Source organism: Diabrotica virgifera, chromosome 3 (assembly GCF_917563875.1).
Source record: "Diabrotica virgifera virgifera chromosome 3, PGI_DIABVI_V3a".
Lineage (NCBI taxonomy): Eukaryota > Metazoa > Arthropoda > Insecta > Coleoptera > Chrysomelidae > Diabrotica > Diabrotica virgifera.
This window is the reverse complement of record NC_065445.1, coordinates 175,348,734-175,370,225: the sequence shown is the minus strand read 5'-3', so window position 1 is coordinate 175,370,225 and position 21,492 is coordinate 175,348,734.

The window sequence follows — 21,492 nt, the reverse complement described above, 5'->3', positions numbered from 1 at the left end:
TGAAATCGTATTCCTGAAGTCGTTCAATTCATCTGGCTATCTGACCCTCTGGATTCTTAAACTGCATTAACCATTTAAGGGCGGCATGGTCGGTTCGGATTAGAAACTTCCTTCCATAGAGGTATTGATAGAAGTGTTCTACTGATTTCACTACTGCTAGAAGTTCTCTTCTCGTGACGCAATAATTTCGTTCAGGTTTTGAAAGCACTTTACTAAAATATCCAAGGACTCGTTCCTGTCCTTCTTGAATCTGCGACAGCACTCCTCCAATTCCCACATTACTTGCATCCGTATCTAAGATGAACTCTCCTTCGGGCAGTGGATACCCTAATATTGGCGCTGTAATTAAATGCCTCTTCAAAGTTTCAAAGGCCGTTCGGCAGTCTCCATCCCAGCAATAATCTCTTGCTTCCTCTGTAAGTCGCGTTAATGGATTAACGATATCTGCAAACTTCTTAATGAACCTCCGGTAGTAAGTACATAGTCCCAGAAAACTTCTCACTTGATGTTTATCAGTTGGTTCAGGCCATTCCTTAATCGAATCGATTTTTCCTTTGTCCACGGCCACTCCTTCTTTGCTGACTATATGGCCTAAGTAATTGACTTTACTTTGAAATAGCTGGCATTTCTTGGGATTTAACATTAACTGGGCAGCTTTAAGTCGATTAAAAACGTCTTCTAAATTCTTCAGGTGGTCTTCAAACGTCTCCCCCAAAACGATTATGTCGTCTAAATACACCAGGCATGTTTTCCAAGATAACCCTCTCAACACATTTTCCATCAGCCTCTCAAATGTCGCAGGAGCATTACAGAGTCCAAACGGCATAACATTGAATTCCCATAATCCAGATCCTGTCGTAAAGGCCGTCTTCTCTTTGTCCACTGGATCCATTTCTACCTGCCAATATCCAGACTTCAAGTCCAACGTAGAAAACAATTTACTTCCAGCTAATGTGTCCAACGTGTCGTCGATCCGAGGCAGAGGATAACTATCTTTCTTGGTAACATTGTTCAACAAACGGTAGTCCACACAGAACCTCGTAGTTCCATCTTTCTTCTTGACCAGGACCACCGGAGAGACCCATGGGCTCGTAGAAGTTTCTATCACCCGTCTTTCTTCATTTCTTGAACAATCCTTTCAGCTTCCTCTCTCTTCGCCTGTGGTAATCGTCGAGCTGATTGACGAATTGGCCTAGCGGTACCAGTGTCAATTTTATGTTTGACAATTGTCGTTCTTCCTGTCTTTCCTCCTTTCGGTACGAATATGTCACGATATTGCCTAAGAAATTCCCTTAATTTCCTTTTCTCCACTTGATTCAGAGATTGGCCTGCAACTGCAACCATTTGGTCGAACTTGTCGTTGGAATTATCTGATGTTGTTGTCTGACGGATTATGGACGTCACGGGCACACAAGTTCCTACTTTTGTCTCCTTCTTGATGGTCACCGGGTAGTCATTGACATTAATCAATCTCACGGGAATTTCTTTAGCAGAAGTAACCAATTCCTTTCCAATTATGATTCCTCGGCCAACCTCCTCGTCGTGGTTCCATGGCTCCATCATAACAGGCGTTCCTTCTTCTACAATTCCCTGTAGCCGCGCTACGATGATCGTTTCACTCCTCGCAGGCACAACTGTATCTTCTCTAATAGCTGCTAGCATAGTGCTGTCATCATGTGGATGAAGAAATACCTCCTCGTTGCCAACTTTGATTACCCTGTTCTTAAAATCCAATTGAAATCCATGCAAATTCATTACGTTCATTCCTAATATAACATCTTCTTCGATGTCTGCAACTATGACAGTATGGACGAACTTTTCTGCTCCAATCCCTAATTGTATCTGGATTTCTCCGTGGGTGTTGGCATTTTCACCTGTGGCAGTCCGCAGTCGCAACCTCGTTGGTAAGAGTTTCTTACGGCTGTTTATAACTGACGGTCGTATAATGGTCCTGGTCGCTCCGGTATCCACCAACAATGTATACTTTTTACCATTTATTTCTCCATCTACATATACACTATCTTCACGACATTTCAAAGAAGCTATTAGTATGAGATAGTCTTTAGAGTAGTTCTGAGTCGAGGCTGCCCCCCTAGGGTCTGTGCGCTCTCTTATTTCCTGCTGGCGAGTTTCTTGATGTGCGTTCTTCCTTAACCTCCGTGCGTGCCCCTTTTCACCACAATTGCAGCAATTCATGGTCTTCGTTTTCTTCGATGTAAAGCCTTTCATCATATTTACCAGCTGGTCAAGTTTGTCTTCATCCTCTTCTTCTTTCACAGTTCGAACTGCACTGTACTCACCAGAGGCCTGCGTAGCTGATTCGAACTCGAGGGCCGCGGACAATACATCGACCAACGTCTTGTGACGAGCTAATCGCAGTGTTCTTTGCATTTCATGATCACGAAGACCATCAATAAATGTTTGAACAGCCAACATTTCCATCATGTCTTCGGGAGCTGTTGGATAAGCAAATCGTACTAGCCTGGCAATATCTAGCTCATATTCTTGAAGAGCTTCATCTTTCTTTTGTCGTCGGTTTTTAAGCCGCGCTTGATAGACATACTCCAAATGTTCGTGCCCATAACGCATGTTTAGTCTCTTCATAAGTTGTTCAAAATCATTCGTCTCCTCTACAGCTATGGTCTGGAGTACATCCAAAGCCTCTCCTCGAAGGGCAATAACCAGATTTACAGCTTTGTCTTTTTCAGACCATCCGTTAGCTCTTGAAACTGTTTCAAACTGTTTCTTATAACTGTTCCATGATGACTTTCCGTCGAAATTTGGCACCTTAACACGAGCATGACCTACACTCCCTTCAACTATCGACCGTGGCTCCAATTTGTATTTGGTTTCATCATTTTTAATGTCTGTTAAGATGGGTTCCATACCTTTGTCTGCTTTTTCCGTTTCCTCCAGTTTCTTTTCTATTTCCTTGATCTTTTCTTCAAAAGTAGATTTTATGGACGATATCTTGTCGTCAAAATCTGAAGTGACTTTAGAGATCTTGTCAGTCATCTTGCTTTCAAGGGATGAAATATCACCCGAAACTTTCAAAATATCACTAGAAACTCTATGTTCTAACGATGTAATGTCTGTCGAGACTTTGTTCTCTAACGATGTAATGTCTGTCGAAACTTTCAAAACATCCGAGGAAACTTGGGAGATTTCACTAGAAACTTTGCTCTCTAACGACGTAATGTCTGTCGAAACTTTCAAAACATCCGAGGAAACTTGGGAGATTTCACTAGAAACTTTGCTCTCTAACGATGTAATGTCTGTAGAAACTTTCAAAACATCCGAGGAAACTTGGGAGATTTCACTAGAAACTTTGCTCTCTAACGATGTTATTGACGAAATTAAAGCAGCATGCTTGTCTTCAAACACGTAAGTTTCTGGGTCATGACCCTCTTCTTTTAGTGCGTTCTTCAGACGTTCAACTAGATCAGCCTTTTTGCCAGTAGAACTCAGGTCCCTTTCTTCCAATTCAAGTCTCAGGTCTGCAATTGTTAGCTTACACAAGGAAGGCATGATCACACACTTTATTTATTACGATTTATATTTTATTTATTTTTAAAAGTTCCACACTCTATTTAAACCGAAAATTTACGTTGAATTGATTTATTTCAAGTATCCTCACTTCTGCACCATTTGTGATGTAATTGTCTTTTTACGTGGTTGACTCTACTATTTTATTGTTTATGTTTTTAGGCACTAAGTTTAATTTAATTGACTTTATTTATTTTTAATAACTTACACTTAAAGAAATAAAGAACACTGCATTTATATCCTTTAATAACACTAATTTACAAACTTAACATTAAAATACTACATTATTTTTATTCGTTACAAAATAACCACGGCTTTATTAAAGATTACACTAAAACAACAATTTATCTAAATGTCTAATATGTACAATTTACATTTACATTTATTTCGCGTCCGAACATCGAAAAATGTTACTCGACCGACGACTACAAATTTATCACTCCCTCTAATTTCAAAAATGTCTCTTTATATAGTTATAAAAATTATTCTACTGATTTCCAGAAAAAATCGAAAGATATGTATTATTTACAAAGCAATAAAAAAAGGTGTATTCGGTGATTCTTCTAGATATGCCGATACGTAAATAGCTGTCTCGCCGACGAACAGGGTTTCAGACACTTCGGCGCCAGAGAGTTCTGGCGTTGACAGGACCGGCCTGGGACCGTGACAATAGTTATTTTCAGATGTTATGATCGCTCCCAAGTACTTAAATTTTTTGACGACTTCAAAATTGTACTCATTAATTGTTACGTTTTGTCTAACCCTTGGTCTTAAGTTCTTCGTAACCACCATGTACTTGGTCTTGTCCTCGTTGACCTTAAGACCAACTTCCTTGGCTCCGTTCTCGAATAGGGTGAAAACTTCTTTTGCATCTCTGGTGGATTGTACAATTGTGTCCACGTCATCCGCAAAGGCTAATAGTATTTTTGATCCTTGGGCGGCAAATCCGTTTGTCAGTTGTGGCTGAGCTTTCCTTACTGCATGTTCCAGTGCGAAGTTAAACAGCAGGGGGGCGAGAGGATCTCCTTGTCTAAGTCCGGTGTCAATGAGGAATTCCTCCGACGTGTTGCTGCCAACTCTGATTCGTGCGGAAGCGTTCTCCGTGCTCACCTTTGCTAATCGTACCAGTTTTCCAGGTACTCCCATTTCTACCATAGTCTCCCACAATGCTTCTCTGCTAACAGAATCGTAAGCTTGTTTGAAGTCCACGAAGATTTGGTGTACATCGCGGTTGAATTCCCAGTTTTTTTCCAACACCTGGCGTAGGACGAAGATCTGGTCTATAGTCGACCTTCCCGGTCTGAATCCGCTTTGGTAGTCGCCTATTATTTCCTCTGCGTATGGAGTTAATCTTCTAAACAGTATTATGGACATAATCTTGTATGTTGTAATAATTAACGATATTCCTCTATAGTTCCGACATATTTGCTTGTCTCCCTTCTTGTGAATAGGTATTATATGGCTTTCATGCCAGTGTTTCGGTATTTCTTCTCTTTCCCAGACTTCTCTTATAAGATGATATATCTCAAGATGTAGTTTGTCTCCCCCTTTTTTTAGTAGTTCCGCCTGTATGCCGTCTGGGCCTGGGGCTTTATGGTTTTTTAGGGACGAAATTGCGGACTTTACTTCAGCTAGTGTGGGCCCTGGTATTTCAGGTTCGGCTAACTGGTACTGTCTTTGTTGCCCTGTCGTTGTGGGGTTTTCTGTATTTAAGAGTTGCTCAAAATACTTTCTCCATTGGCGGCTTATCTCTTCGTCGTCAGTGAGCAATTGTCCTGCATCGTCTTTTATAAATCTTGGGCTGTTGATCGTGTTGCCCGTCATTGTTTTTATGTCCCTATAAAACTGTCTAGACTGACCGGTTCTATGTTCCTCCTCGAGTTGCTGTATTCGTGCTTCTAGGTACTGTTTCTTTTTTCTTCTCAAAAGTCTTTTCGTTTGAGTCCTTACTCTGTTGTAGTCTTCCCTGTTCTCTTCTGTAGGTCGCGTTAGTAGCTCCAGCCTCTTGATTGCTTTCTGCTGTAAGCTTTGTTCGCACTCCTGGTCAAACCACTGGTTTTTCTTCTTGTTATTCTTTTGTTTCCCTATCGTTTCCGCTGCGGCGCTTTCTATGGCGTTTGTTATATTTTGCAATTTCTGGTCTATGGTCAATTCTGGCGTTGATGTCTCTTCTTCTTCCATTGTCTGCAATTTATTTTGAATCAGTGACTGATATTGGCGTTCATTATCAGGTGGATCGAGCCTTGAAATGTCCCATCTGTTTCCTTGTTGGCGTTGCTTTGGATGTCTCGTGTTTAGCCTTTTTCTCATTTTTATTCTGACCAGGAAGTGGTCAGAGTCACTTTCTGCTCCCCTTAAACTGTGTGCGCCGATGATATTGCTAGAGTGTCTTCCGTCCATGAGCACGTGGTCTATCTGGTTTCGTGTGATTCCGTCATTTGACACCCAGGTTACTTTATGTATATTTTTCCTTTGGAACTGTGTAGTTTTCACTACCATATTGTTGGCTACAGCAAACTCTGCCAATCTTGATCCGTTATCATTGGTGTTATCGTGTAAGCTATGTGTACCGATCACCGCTCTAAGATGGTCCTCTTTACCTAGTTTGGCATTGAAGTCTCCCAGTATGATTTTGACGTCGTGTCTGGGTGCCATTCTGTACTGTTGTTCTAGAATTTCATAAAATTCCTCCTTGTCGTCTTCATTTGCTTCTTCAGTTGGTGCGTGGATTGAGAAGAGGGTTAGGTTAAACCATTTTCCTTTAAGCCTTAGAGAACACATGCGCTTGTTGATTGGTTTGAAATCAATTATGGCAGACTTGAGTTTTCCGTTAACTACAAACCCACATCCAAATTCGTGCCTTTCCTCTTCTTCTGACCAGAAAACCAGGGAATTTTCCATTTGCAGGCTTCCCGATCCTGTCCATCTCATTTCCTGGATCGCTGTTACGTCCATCTTATATTTTTGAATCTGTTTTATGGCATGTGTTGCAATTCCGGGCCTGAACCAGCTTAGCACGTTCCATGTGCCTAAAAGAATGTCCTTATTTCGTAGCTTGGGTCTAATCCGTGTCTCATGTCTATTCCGAGGCAATAGTATTCGATTCGTAGCGTCTTTCTTTTTCCTTGTATGGGTTGCTGGTCCATAGCAAAACCCCCTTTTCGGAGGACCATTTCTCCCTTCCTCGTCAGCCCTGACCCTGCCTTCCACTGGGGTTGGTTACCCAATCTCCAGCAGGGTTACTCAGGTTCTCCGGGGTTCACCCGTGCAGCCTAAGCCACACTTCGTGGAGGTGAGGATAGGAATTGAGTAGGAAAGGCTAGAGATGCTAACTGGAAACAGCATCATGTATTGCGTTTTACTACCCCATTTGAACCCCATGAAGTTCCATGGTAAACTGAATTTTATAGTGGATATTGTTGATGTGTTCTAAGAAAGCCTTTAGTTTTTCTTCTCCGTGGGTCCAGATGATAAAAGTGTCATATATCTCTCGTGGATTTCTTCTGAACTAGTTTTGAGGGTGTTTTCAGTGTCAAACGCTGATCGCATATTACCTATGCATTTGAAACAAATAGGTAATATTTGTTATTTATTTTTAGGTACATGTTTTAAATTAGTTATTGTGTAATATAAAATGATTAACATGGAATCTTCACGTTTCAATAAAAGTTGGCGTCAATGTTGTATTCGCGGTGTGCAAGTACTTAGAGTGGATACGAGAAACGATTGTGCGCAAGTCGGAGAAATCTTGAAACTTACTGTAATAATTCATACAAGAATAAAAAACCGCTAAACGCCGTAAAAATGAGTGGCGCATAAAATATTCCAGCTACAAAAGATCTGATATGAATGTTACGTGGCGCGAAAATGGATTTTCATTTGATGCAAAACAAAATTCTAGTTTTATTTTAAAAGATTTTTCCATAATATTTGCTAAATTTGAAGTAAACGCGCCACAAAAGAGTAACTTTGATACAGTTTGAATTTTGAAACTCTTTTGTGGCGCGTTTACTTCAAATTTAGCAAATATTATGGAAAAATATTTTAAAATAAAACTAGAATTTTGTTTTGCATCAAATGAAAATCCATTTTCGCGCCACGTAACATTCATATCAGATCTTTTGTAGCTGGAATATTTTATGCGCCACTCATTTTTACGGCGTTTAGCGGTTTTTTATTCTTGTATCAGGAGTTTTTCAAAGTTAGTTATAAATTAAATGTATGAAGTTGAATGCAATGTTCCTTTATTACACGTCAAGCTTTATAAATGGTCACCTTTGTTGCATTATCTCCCAAATGATCTAGTGTCCATCGAATGTACACTAGATTTTTTTCTATTCGAAATAGATTGAAAAAAAATATATTGAGATGGCAGGTAAATGAAGTCGGATTGCCCGTTGCCAGATCAAATTTAGCGTCATAACCACATAAACCCATTTAGCCTACATAAACCATTTGGGGAATAATCGTTAATTGGATTATACTTTTGTATCTTAATAACTTCTAAACGGCTTAACCGATTTTAATCAGTAAACATGAGTTTGAAACGTATTGACCAGTAGTAACTGATGGATCTAAGGTCAAGTATGATAACTGAAGCTATTACAGCAATTATTGAGCTTGAGAAACCGTTTTTCCCACAGGAAATAGATTTTATCATATTTATGAAGCCTATAACCTAAAAATTCGAATTTTCCCGGATATGAGGTATACACCGTTAGATTAGTCTTGAGTCCTTCTACAAACGCTAAGTTATTGGCGCAATAGGGATGTTCACAAAAAATTAAAAAGTCATTTCAAACATGTAAAACGATTAAGAAACACCCTAGGAATAATTGTCCAAAATTTCAACAAAATTGAAAAAGTCTTTCTATAAAAAATCTTTACTAGAAATCTAACATTATTTTAAATTTCAAGAACGCTTCTCTATTGGCCTGACGTCACTAGTTGCATACCCCAAGCGCGCGCCATTCTCATAGTGTTATTGTTTACCTGTTTGACATTTCAGGTCATTTTATTTTGTTCTCTTCTTGTTTTATCAGGGTTAAAGTGGAGTTTTATAGTGAATTTGTTTAGTTTAAAATGGATAGACTGTTTGTAAGAACATATTTTGGGTGGTACAAAAATAAACAAATAAAATGGAAGAAGGTTTTCAGAAAGCCGATTCGTATAAACTACTGACTGTAGTGTAGATGTAACAATGGTGTATGATTTATTGGCATCTTGTAAAAAAATAAATCTACCACAGCTTTACTGAGTATATATTCCATATAATTTTCCATGTCTTCTTTAAGCTAAAAAAATAAATGCTTAATACTCCACAAAAAAATAGAGAAAGTTGTATGCATGCATTGTACGCATGCATATTGTATACATACATTGGCTGGTTATTACCTTACCTTGGTTAGGTGTATTAAAACTATTTTTATTCTTCTTCATGTGCCTTGTCCGTTGTGGACGTTGGCTATCATCATGGCAATTTTAATTTCATTTGCGGCGTTTCTGAATAACTCGATCGACTTTTGTCCAAATCATTGGAGTAAGTTTTTAAGTCATGAGTGTCTTTTCTTCCGGGTCCGCGTTTGCTCTCTATTTTACCTTGCGTTATCAGTTGGAGTATACGATATTTATCATGCCTCATGAGATGACCGAAATATTTAAGATTTCGTTTCTTAATTGTAAAAGAGATTTCTTTTTGTTTTCCCATTCGATGCAATACCTGTACGTTGGTGTGGGTCGCCAGGATATTTTGAGGATACGTGGGTACACACACATCTCGAATGCCTCTAGCTTTTTCATTAACGTTTCCATTATTGTCCAGGCCTCTGCGCCATATAGCAAGACCGGAAATAATAACATTTTAGCAGCCGCATTTTTAGTGAAAGAGATATTATATGTCGCAATGGGTGAAAATATTTCTCATGCATGTTGTTAAATGTTACTCTGTCCTTTTCAACTCTAGATCTTATTTCGGTTGTTTCGTATTTAGAGTTGACAACTGTTCCAAGGTAAAAAATATTTTTGAACTTGGGTATTATACATTTTCATTTCAACCAATCTTTTCACTAAATTATTAATGATTTTAATATAATGTAAAGTCATACCTACATCCACATGTAGTTATTTCAAGGTTTACTTTTACTGTCTGTATTATTAGAGTCTCGTTTTTAGGAATATCCCAGTTTAAGGAATACAAATTTGAGGTCCCGAAACTTTTTCATTTACTCCTTAAGGGGGTAGGTGCAAAATCTTGGTCTAATGCTATTTAAATTCATTAATTTTTTTCGAATTCTGAGAAAACTAATAAGTATTTTTGAAAAATGTAAATGCAGAAAGAACAATTACATTATTACCAAGGGCTGAAAGTCTCTGGAAAATTTGTATAGTGTTTATTTTATTAAGTTAGTTCTATAAGTTAGTTATTTTAAGTTATAGCTGCAACAAACCATTTCTTTTTCTGTTTTAAATTGGCTGGAACGGTCTTAAAAATCTTGTCAGAACTGTTTTTTTGATGTATTTACACACCCAGGAACAAAACACCACTTATTTGGCTTCATTTTTAATAATCAAGTACGTAAAAAACTGCGCACATTCAAATACACTTCGTAAATAAGTATACAAAACTAGTCGTCGATCAAAGACGTTACGACTGCTGACGTCACAGACCGTAGCCTCGCTGCAGGGTACCGTTTTTCTAGCCTCCAAGAAAATCAACATTATGAACTCATTTATCTTAAAACATATACATTTTTAAACAGTTTTATAATTGTTACGTTTTTATATACCTTGTAATCTATTGAATTTAACTATATTTAAAAATTAGTGAACATGCCTATTCGTAGGTTGAAATGTTGAGTAATTCTCGAAAAACCAAAATTTTCAAAGTTTAGTTTTTCAGTTTTTCGGCTATACTGAGCCGTGTGTATGTCTGATCCTGACGGCTTAAACACTATTTGAAAGCTTAAGTCAACATTATTGATTTGATGTATTTGCGGTTCTCCTGCCTCTTCTTGATCCGAATATATATACCCCCAAAAAATATGCCGTTTTGAACCTACCGTCCTATAGCTGGCTTATGGGTGGTCAAAAGTCACAAACTATACCGGTTCTAAATCGGCCTTGACCCCCTCTTTAAACACAGAGAAAAAATATCAAATCAGTTTAACTTTCAAACACACCTACATACATATCCACAAACATTTTCCCTTTTTTAAATAAAAATTGAGTCACATTTCTAAGCTCTATAACTTTTGAATGGTATAACCGATTTTCAAAATTAGACATGCGTCGGAAATGTAATGATCAGTTCTATTAGAAGCTGCAAAGGTTGGACTTAAATTTTTAAACTTTTTGGGAGTTTTGGGGACGAGAACGAAAAACAGACCCTAAATAGGAAGGGCCGTAAAATCTACACCCTTGGACCAAAATCGATGGTTGACATATAAATGGATGAGTCTTTTTCTGAACTTTAAGATGGAAGTTGGCCCAATTTTCAATTCAGTCAGATTTAGAAAATCGAAATTTTTGTGTATATATAGTGTCGCGTGTAGGGGGGTGTGGGTGTGCGCCACTGGCGAGAACTGCCGTTCTCTGGTAATGTTCAAAATTAGACATTCGATTAGACAAAAATCAGAACGAAAAACAGACCCTAAATAGGAAAGGCCGTAAAATCGACACCCTTGGACCAAAATGGATGGTTGACATATGAATGGGTGAGTATTTTTCTGAACTTGAAGATGGGAGCTGGCACAATTTTCAATTCAGTCAGATTTAGAAAATTGAAAATTTCATGTATATAATAGTGTCGCGTGTAGGGGGGTGTATTTCTACGCCACTGGCGAGAACTGCCGTTATCTGGTAATCTTTTCGATATAAAACTAACAGCTTCGATAACTAATAAATCGAAAACTATTAATTTTATCAAAAAAATCTATAATGAACATTTTTTGCTAGTAATTAATATTTTTACCAGCATTTGCGGTCAAAATATAAAAAAATTTCCACCTTCGAGATGAGGTGGCAACCACCTCATGGTAAAATCGTCCTTCGGCATCATATAGATTTTGATCCTTGAACTATCCGCTACTTATTGTCAAATTTTCAAGCAAATCTATCCATTCTGTAAAAATTGCGAAGTGAAAAATTTCAGTTCCTGGACTAATTATACTTTTGGAGCTCTATAACTTCTGAACGGCTTACCTGATATTGATCACTAAACATGAATTTGAAACGTATTGACAAGTAGTATCTGATGCATCCAAGATCGAGTATGATAACTGAACGTATTACAGGAATTATTGAGCTTGAAAAACCGTTTTTCCCATAAGAAATAGATTTGATCATACTTATGAAGCCTATAACTTAAAAATTCGAATTTTCCCAGATATAAGGTATATACCGTTAGAAGCGTCCTGAGTCCTTCTACAAACGCTCAGTTATTGGCGCAATTCGTAGGTTGAAATTTTGAGTAATTGTCGAAAAACCAAAATTTTCAAAGTTTCATTTTTCAGTTTTTAGCTATGGTGAGCAGTGTGTATGTCTCAGCTTGATCGCTTAGGCGCCATTTGAAAGCTTAACTCAATCCTATTGATTTGGTGTATTTACGGTTTTCCTGTCTTTCCTTGTACCTAAGATATATACGCCCAAAAAATATGCTATTTTGTATCTACCTAGCCCTCTAGCTGACTTACGGGTAGTCAGAAGTCAAAAATTAGACCGGTTATGAATCGGCCCTCACACCCTCTTGAAACACAGAAAAAAAAAATTCAGATCGGTTTAACTTTTCCACACACATACATACATACATACATACATACATACATACATACATACATATCCACAAACATTTTCCATTTTTTAAATAAAAATTGAGTCATATTTCTGAGCTCGATAACTTTTGAATGGTATAACCGATTTTCAAAATTAAACATGCGTTGGAAAGATAATGATATGTGCTATCAGAAGCCGCAAAGGTCGGGCTTAAATTTTTGAAATTTTTGGGAGTTTTGGGGACGAGAACGAAAAACAGGCTTTAAATGGGAAGGGCCGTAAAATCCACACCCTTCGACCAAAATGGAGAAGTAACATATGGATGGACGAGTCTTTTCCTAAACTTTAAGATGGGATTTGGCCCAATTTTCAATTCAGTCAGGTTTAGAAAATCGAAAATTTCGTGTATATATAGTGTCGCATGTAGGGGTGTTGTGCGCCACTGGTGAGAACTGCCGTTCTCTGTGGATTGTCAATGGAAATTGTCAAATTGACGTATATTTCATACCTACTGTCATTGAAGAAGAAAAATTATAATATGTTGCTCCACAATATTGATATGATATGCAAATATTACTATATAAAATTAAATTTAATTAATTGTATTTTGCTTGCAGTACTGAATATTAATAATTAATTTTATTTATTACATACAATTGTGTACCTTTTAATCATGATACTATAAATAACATGTTATTTATGGGTCTACGCCAAAATCCCGACAGCCACAATCCCGACGGCCAAAATCCCGACACGCCAGAATCCCGACAGGTTTGATAAGTTTCTTTTTAACATATAATTACATTTATTTCTGGTTTTTTGTGTATGGCCATCTGTTTTTTATTGTTTGTTACTAATCAAAAGTATTTTGTATTAAAAAAAGTCGGAATTTTTACTTATGCGAGGATTGTTGCATGTCGGGATTTTGGCCTGTCGGTATTCTGGCGTGTCGAGATTCTGGCGTGTCGGTGTTTTGGCCGTCGGGGTTTTGGCTTCGGGATTTTGGGCGGCACCGGTTATTTATAGTATCATGCTTTTAATAATATAACCTCAGTCTTAATTTTTCTTCTTATAACTTTTTTGGGCTGTGACCTTGACAATTATCCAGCAACCAGGACTAATGCAATTGACCAATACAATTACTGTTACTGCGTACATTACTGCTGTAGCTACGCTCAATGATGACGAAGAGGCTGATCAAGTAAGAAACACGTGAGAAACAATGTAGTGGTTCCATCATCGGGTTCCGATCTTGATTTTACATTGCAACAGGAGTTAGAGTTAACTATATCGTCAGCATGTAATGTATATACTGTGCCCGTCGCCATCTCGAGCTAATACACTTGAGTCCATTATTAAAATAGAAATGACTCTATGAATCTGGGGAGTCAATGGGAAAATATCTTACATTTACATATAAAGCCTAAAAAGGAATACCGTCGACGTATGGAAGCCGAAAGGGCATTTTCTGCTGCTGGCTATATTGTGTCTAAAATACGCAGGAATTTTGCAGATGACAGTTTAGATTTAGATATTGACTCGTATGAATAAAAATAAAAAATGTAGTTTATACTCCAAATTTTGGAGTGCATACTCCACGCGGTAGTATCTACTCTTATGTACGGTGAGTAGAAACTCATCACATCAACATATTTTTATTCATATGAAATGTAGTATAAACTTATACTTTATGCTCATACTCATGAGAGCGTACTTGGAGTTTATACTCCGTTTTTATTCATACCATCCAATATGTTGTGTTTCCTTTGCAAACATTTTCAATTGAAAGCTTTAGCTAAATAATTGTAACTTATAGCTAAGTAATATAGCAACTAAATTAGTAAACTATATTAATTTTCAGTTGAAAATGGATTTTTTGGTTGATTTTTAAAATTTTGTTGGTGTATTTTTTGAAGATAGATTTTTTGTTTTTCCAGTATTTGTTATTGTTTTTTGTGAAGAAAACACAGTTTTGATCTTATACTAATAGTAATACTTAAATAAATGTGGAGTTAGTTGATTAATTTATTGTTTTATTTGCCTTATATAAATATGACTATTTTCAATATGCGGGATCCCGCAAATACCGATATCCCGCGGGATTGAAAATTCGTAGTCCCACAAATACCGAGATTGAACTCAGGCTGCGGGATTGGAAGCCCTAGGGTGAATATTGTGCTAAGGTAACATTAATGTAATAAAATGCGTGTAGGTGGCGAAATGCAAAAATTTATTTTGGGCCACCACTGTGGCTTTGGACCGCAAAGAATGTAAAATGTGCATAGGTCATAATTTGTAGGTTACACTGTGTTGTTTTATTTTACATAAATACTTTATTAATAAAACGAACAGGTGACGAAAAATAAAAACAAGAGCTGGGGCCCACCAAAGCATATCTGAAGTTTACGGCGCCACTGTGTCGTAACGGTTGCTTGTACGAAAAAAATGAATAGGACTTAATTTTTAGAGTAAATAGTGGTCTTTAACCTTGTATAAGTTTCGTTTAAAAATAATGCAAAGGTAATGAGAAAATCGTAAAAACATGCTCGCCAAGGGATAGGGGTAGTTTCTGCAGTATATTTTCAAGGATAGGGGTGGTTTCTGCAGGGATGTTGCAATAACCATATATATTTTTGAAAAACACTATTGATGAAGCATATGCCCATATGGATCAAAAAGCAAAAAAAAATTTTTTTTCATCCCCCCATTTTATTTATTTTTTTTTTTGGCTACAGGGGTCAGGGGTTGCACTAGGAAATCGCTTTTGGTGTCCATGCATGGGTAATAATAACGTGCACAAAATGATATATCGCACTAATAATACAATAGTGTCGTAACTCAAAAAACATGATTTTTCAGAATCAACGAAAAACTCATTACTCATTTCCTATAGCAGGTAAACAAAAAATTAATGTATAATGTGTCTCTAATTAATATTAAAGGAAGTTTCTTTGTACTCTTAGTTAAATAAAAATACTGTCAGTGAAGTTATTTAACAATTTTGAGTTAAAACGGTATTGTTCTAAGCAAAATGTTCGAAATGAAATATTATTTTTAGTTATGACATTATTTATGAAATATTTTGTGTTACTACAATTTGATTTACCAATTTTTTCTACGGTTTACGTAAGTTTTTAGTAAATTTTGCGAACTCTTTGACGCTCATTGTAAAATTAAAACAGTTAATTCTGCTTTTATAAACAAATAATGAAACTTGGCCTCTTGGTACTGACATCACAGCTTGCAAGTCATATACGGCGACTATTGTTGAATCTATGTTAGCATTTTTGTCTTTTTCTTTCTCCTTTCTGGACGACAATACTGTTTTTTCCATCCTCATCAGCATTTTTGAAATTGTCACAAAGATCACATTGATCTTTTTTGGTGTATGGAAGGAGATATTAAAATCTTTAGTAAAAATACGGTTAAAAGTAGTTGCAGACGCAAATGATTTGAAGTTTTCTTCTGTACATTTATCTTTGTAGTCTCGATATAAATCAGCTAAAGACTTGTCACACTGAATATATTCCCCTGACGTCTGAGCTCTAAGGTAATGTGATTCGACGCGTGGTATAGCGTTTATAAAATGTTTGACACCTTCATAGATCTCCGGTTCCACAGTACGTTGTTTGCCATGTTTCCCGCGTAATTTGCCATGTTTTCTGCGTTTCCCAAGAGCTACTAGTAGAAGAGCTACCCGATGAAGAGCTTCTTGAAGAAGAGCTTATTGAGGAAGAGCTACTTGATGGTTTTACTGTTCGACCTCGAAACAAACTATAGGGTTTTCTTTGCACAACAGGCACGAAATGTGGATCTCGGTCGGAATAATCAGAATCAAAGTCACTCTGGTCTGAGTGCACCGGTGAAATGTGATATTGCCTTTGGTTGGGTTCTGTAATAGGTTTAACATTACTGACCTTACTAAAGGTCACTGTTTACGTCAATTTCTTGAAGTACTTTGATGACTTGTAAATGGTGAAGGTATAGGTCGCTGGTTGTACTTTCGTAACGTCACTGTTCTCTATCTGGGCACCAGGTTCATTATTTGTACTCACCAGTGGGAATAACGACGGTAAAGAGTTTTTCTGCTCGCCATCCTCAACATTTGTTGCCATAGCAACAAGTAATCGCCCACGATTACTTGTTGCTATGAATCGTCCCCTTAAAAATGAATTAAGTAAATATTAACATAGGTACTTGACGAGATGAACAAGAATGTCACGAAGAGTGTGGTAATTCTAAATTTATAAAATAGTTAGTAATTAGGGCCGGTATTTCCAACCGCACTTAAGCCAAAGCTTACTTTAAGCCTGAGCTTAAGCTTAGATGCCTGTATTTCCACATCAATTTGAGGCTTAAGCGTAGGCGTAGGCTTAAACCAAATAATTTTAAGCTCACGCGGGAGTTGGTTTAAGCCTTTGCTTAAAATTTTTTTTCTGTTTTTTGAGGTTATTTCTTGTGTGTGTGTGTGTGTGTGTGTGTGAAAAAATGGCTTGGATGCGGGTCCCATAGAGTTATATATTAGCATAGAGAGAGTGTCATTCAGAGCGAAGTGACGACACCATCTTTTTATTTGGATTAGTGCTGTTTCACTCTTACTCATAGTAAAGCTGCTATAGTTGTCCTCCTCTTCCGTGCCTATGTTCACACTGAATGTCATCATAGATTTTCGATACAATGTGTTAGAAAGAGATGCAGCAAACCAGTCCATGAGATCTTGTCGTCATGAAGCGCGGAAGGTAGGCTCCCTCTATGTTAATATATACCTCTATGGCGAGTCCGTTAGCCACAGATTTTTATTTTATTTTTACCTCAATTTATTAGTTTTGTTATATTCCCACCTATCTGACTCAAATGACTATATTTGTTTCTTTCAAGTAGTTTATGAGTAATTTAAATATTTCCATTTTATGACAACTTAGTAGAGAGGTTATTTCTTGAAAACCAACTTTTACGTAATAACGTTATTATTGGATTATTAACGATTATTAAAATTCTTACTCCGTTTGGAAGGTGTGGGCACCTGAAAATTATTTATTTCTACAATGCTTGGTATATTATTTATTTTACAAAAGTAAACTTACATTCCAATTTGACATTTTAAGGAATATATCCAATGAACAAAATTACAAAGACGGATCTATTGTTTATGCAAAATAACAAAAAAAAATATAACCAGAGAAAATATAGACAATAAACTAACAACACATGTACCATGTACACAAAATTAAGTGAAGTAAATGACATTGATACACATGACAAGATAAAATTAAATGTCAACAGTAGTAGATTTTACCTCAGATCAGTTAGTTACAAACCAATTAACTTTACAGTTGAGCATCAGTTTAGTTAAGGAAATGATGGAAATACGGCACCCGGCTTAAGCTTCTCCTTAACTTTTGACACAAGCTTAGCTAAGCAAAAGCTTAAGTAGCTGTTGAAATACCGGCCCCTACGCCCGGTTTCATATTCAACTTCAAAGTGAACATTAACTAAAGTTCACTTTAAGGTTGACATTTTACCCATAACATTTCCATTGATAAAGTTACCAACTTAAAATTTAAAGTCCACTTTAACGATTATGAAACCGAGCGTTAGTAAGCTTTTTAATCACACTGCTGCACATTTTAAATGAGTTATTCCTATACGGTGATTGACAAATAGATAATGATTAATAAATGTTTTACAAACAATAAAAAAATGGTTTAAAGTTATGATTCAACAATAGCGTAACATGTCAAAAATAATGAAGTGAACCAATAATAGTGTCGTTTGTAAAAATATTATTTTAAAACGTGCTTGTGTAAATCAGTAATAGTGTAATAAGTAGATGAAAAACAACAATGTTATGGTTAGGTTCAAATCAACAAGAATGCAATAACTCAAAATATAGATATGCAAATTACATACCTGATTCAAAACTACTCGAAATGATGAGCAAAGCAACACGTACGTTCCCGATCACTGTTGGCCGCAACTAAAAATGGCGCAATATCGTGAGAGTGATAACGACAGTCGGTCAGTCATGAATAACGTCTTATGGCACCATCTCGTATTAATTTTTTTGCACTATTAAAAAGACGGTTTTATTGACTTGTAGAGAATTGAATTTTACGTATGGATATAGTGTTATGTCAAATTCGAAACATTTTGAGTTACGACACTATTGTATTATTAGTATATTAATATGAAGTATATTAATAAAGGCCATTGTGTGTGAAGGATTCCAAGAAAATCACTTTCTTTATTAAATCTTCTTTTTTTTGGGGTGGTTCCGTGAAAAAAAGGGGTGCATTATACAAATTTGTAAATAGCATCAGTACATGGGTAATCGCTGAAAGTCTTTTTACTCTAGCATAAACGGTTCAGATGGTAGAAAAAGGGGTTTTTTAAAATGTAACACCCTGTAATTAAAAAAAGAGCAATTACCCTTAAGTGAAACCTATACCAAAAAACCAGTCACTTATTTGTGAATAATTGCCTCAGGATTTCTTCTTAATTTCCATTACAGTTAGGGAAAAATATTTTTTTTAAAAACATCTTTTTTAAAAACTTGTCAACTTTGGGGCCTTACCCCCACTAAACGGTGAATGATAGACATATGCTGTTGGAAATTAATCGTAGAAAATATAGTCCTCTTCATATTTCTATAAAAGAAATTTTTTGCATAAGGTACAGGAAGGGCTACGTTCCGCAAAAACCACAAATTACCCCCTTTAAAGCGGTGAAAAGGGGGGTTCCGGGGCGAAATTTTTTAAGAAAAAGTTAGTCTCATAATAAGCACCCCTTGATATACCAGAAAAAAAAATAAAATCGGACTTTTGTCCATTTTGCAAGGTTCAACATCTGTTTCCTACACTAGTATACATATTTGAAAAAGACGATTTGAGCGGAGCGTAAGGAAATGGGTGTCACAAAATTTTACAAAAAAGCGAATATTTCGCGAAATTAACGTCAGATCGAAAAACTAAAAAATACGTGGTCAATATTTTTCAAAAATCTATTCAATGATACTAAACACGACTTCCCACAGGAGGGGTGGGGTAAATTTAAAATTTTAAATAGGAACCCCCCGATATTTTGCGAAATGAACATCAGATCGAAAAACTGAAAAATACACGAATTCAATTTTTTGAAAAATCTAACGAATGACACCAAACATGACAAGGATGTGTTCCTATGCTTTTACATTACGAAAAAGCATTTGATCGTGTCCAACACGTCCAACCGTCAACTGTCAAATCTTCTGTTTCACAGTTGTCAAATCTTCTTCTTTTTCCAATGTTCTCTACCATTATGGTATTACGCAATCAAAGCATATTGCACTTATTGTATACAATGGAGTAATAAACGTTAATAACGGAAATGTCAAACAATATGCACGTGCTATTTATGCAAGACATTATATTTTATCATTAGGTACAGGTCAGGATTAGGGCAAAATTCAAAAAAATATATAAAATTAATATATTATATTTATTCTTTACTTTAAACGTGCTTCATTTAATCAATGTTTTCCATGCAGTGCAGATTAGAAGAGTTTTGTAAACAAATACATAAATTAAAAGCGAAAACCAATTAAAAGTGGTACGAAGATAGAACCACAATTGAAAAACGATTTGCAGAGTTTTATGTGCCTACTAGAAAGCTACCAAAAGTACAATATCCTCTACGGATAATTACTCCTACAAAATGGTATTAGCTTCCAACATATTAGTATCTATTTGTAGCAATCATAAATGGATCGTTGTTTACGCTTATACCTGAAATGCCAAAATATATGGTGGTGTGTTTCGACACAACTGGGGAGAAGCATGAATGTAATAGAACTCAATGGCTCAATGGCAAATGATGAGTCTAAAGTTGTGCTCACTACGGAGAGCAATGGATTGTATCCTCGCTCCGACCCTTGCTCCCTGGTATTTATATTCGTTATATTCGTGAATTCTCGCATTTAAAATAATGTATTTATTTTACATAGCGATCGATAATATAGTTTCGATCGCTATGTAAAATAAATACATTATTTTAAATGCGAGAATTCACGAATATAAATACCAGGGAGCAAGGGTCGGAGCGAGGATACAATCCATTGCTCTCCGTAGTGAGCAAACCCTTTGGCTTGAGAGAAAAACATGGATGTTTGCAGCAGGCATACCTAAGGCCGATGTCAGATTATGCGTTTTGACCGGATGCGTGTCAGCCGCATCCGGTGAAAACGCATAGTGTGACAGATCGGTCCAGTTGCGTTGGGAACGGATGCGTTTTGAGTCATCGGTACGCGCTTACAAACTGCACCAGACTAAACGCATAGTGTGACAGGTCGGTCCAGTTGCGTTGGAAACGGATGCGTTTTCACCGCATCCGGTCAAAACGCATAATGTGGCATCGGCCTAAGGATATGAAAAATTACCTAAGGATATGAAAAATTATAAATTAAAATTAATTTTTAACGATTTGACTGAAGTAGATAAACCCTTTTGGAGAAATAACATGACGTCGTGTTCGACTCGGCAACCGATTAGTGAATGATCGCTCAAGCATAAAGAACTTCCTAACGTTAAAGATGAATTGTATAAATTACTAACGTTATCATATTGTACAATGTCATTAATGATAGTACTAATTGTGAAAATAGGTATTAAAATATATATTTAAATGTTAAACCTATAATGTACATATAATGTACAACCTTGATAACTGGACTTGGTTAAATAGCTTCAATATTTCGTATCAAAAGTGTGCCGTAGTATTCTCTTCTAGAAAACACCCTATTAGAGATTGCACAGTATGCTTACAGGGCAATACTATTCCAATTGTTTCGGAATTTAAATACCTTGGTGTCATACTTGACAGAAAACTGCTTTGGACTCAACATATTAACTACACAATTAGTCGCTGCGAAAAAGGTATTAATTTACTTAAAATGCTTTGTAAGAGATGTGGGGTGCAGATCAAACTACTGGATTGACTTTTTATCGAGCCTACATTAGATCTATTATAGATTACGGGTGTTTGGTGTATGGATCAGCGAGCATAAGTAATTTACGTAAACTTGATAGAATCCAATTGAAAGCTTTGAAAAATGTGTTAGGGTTGATGAAAAGCACTCCAAATGAAGCTACACTAGTTCTAGCATCTGAAAACCCACTCCCATTACGTAGAGAATATTTGGCA